Raw genomic sequence first — 832 nt, forward strand, 5'->3', positions numbered from 1 at the left:
TCAAATTTGTTTATCTTCTCAAAGAACCAGCTTTTAGTTTTATTGATCTTTGCTACTGTTTCCTTCATTTCTTTTTCATTTATTTCTGATCTGATCTTTATGATTTCTTTCCTTGTACTGTTTGGTTTTTTTTTTTCATCTTCCTCTAATTGTATTAGGTGTAAGATTAGGTTGTTTATTTAATATATTTCTTGGTCTTGAGGTAGGATTGTATTGCTATAAACTTCCCTCTTAGAACTGCTTTTGCTGCATCCCATTGGTTTTGGGTCATCGTGTTTTCATTGTCATTTGTTACTGGGTATTTTTTGATTTCCTCTTTGATTTCTTCAGCGATCTCTTGGTTATTAAGTAGTGTATTGTTTAGCCTCCATGTGTTGGTATTTTTTACAGATTTTTTCCTGTAATTGATATCTAGTCTCATAGCTTTGTGGTCAGAAAAGATACTTGATAGGATTTCAATTTTCTTAAATTTACTAAAGTTTGATTTGTGTCCCAAGTTATGATCCATCTTTGAGAGTGTTCCAAGAGTACTTGAGAAGAATGTGTATTCTGTTGTTTTTGGATGGAATGACCCATAATTATCAATTAAGTCCGTCTCATTTAATGTATCATTTAAAGCGTGTGTTTCCTTATTTATTTTCATTTTGGATGATCTGTCCATTAGTGAAAGTGGGGTGTTAAAATCCCCTACTATGATTGTGTTACTGTCAATTTCCCCTTTTATGGCTGATAGTATAGCCTTATGTATTGAGGTGCTCCTATGTTGGGTGCATAAATATTTACAATTGTTACATGTTCTTCTTGGATCGATCCCTTGATCATTATGTAGTGT

Source organism: Physeter macrocephalus, chromosome 10 (genome assembly GCF_002837175.3).
Source record: "Physeter macrocephalus isolate SW-GA chromosome 10, ASM283717v5, whole genome shotgun sequence".
In the NCBI taxonomy this organism is placed as follows: domain Eukaryota; kingdom Metazoa; phylum Chordata; class Mammalia; order Artiodactyla; family Physeteridae; genus Physeter; species Physeter macrocephalus.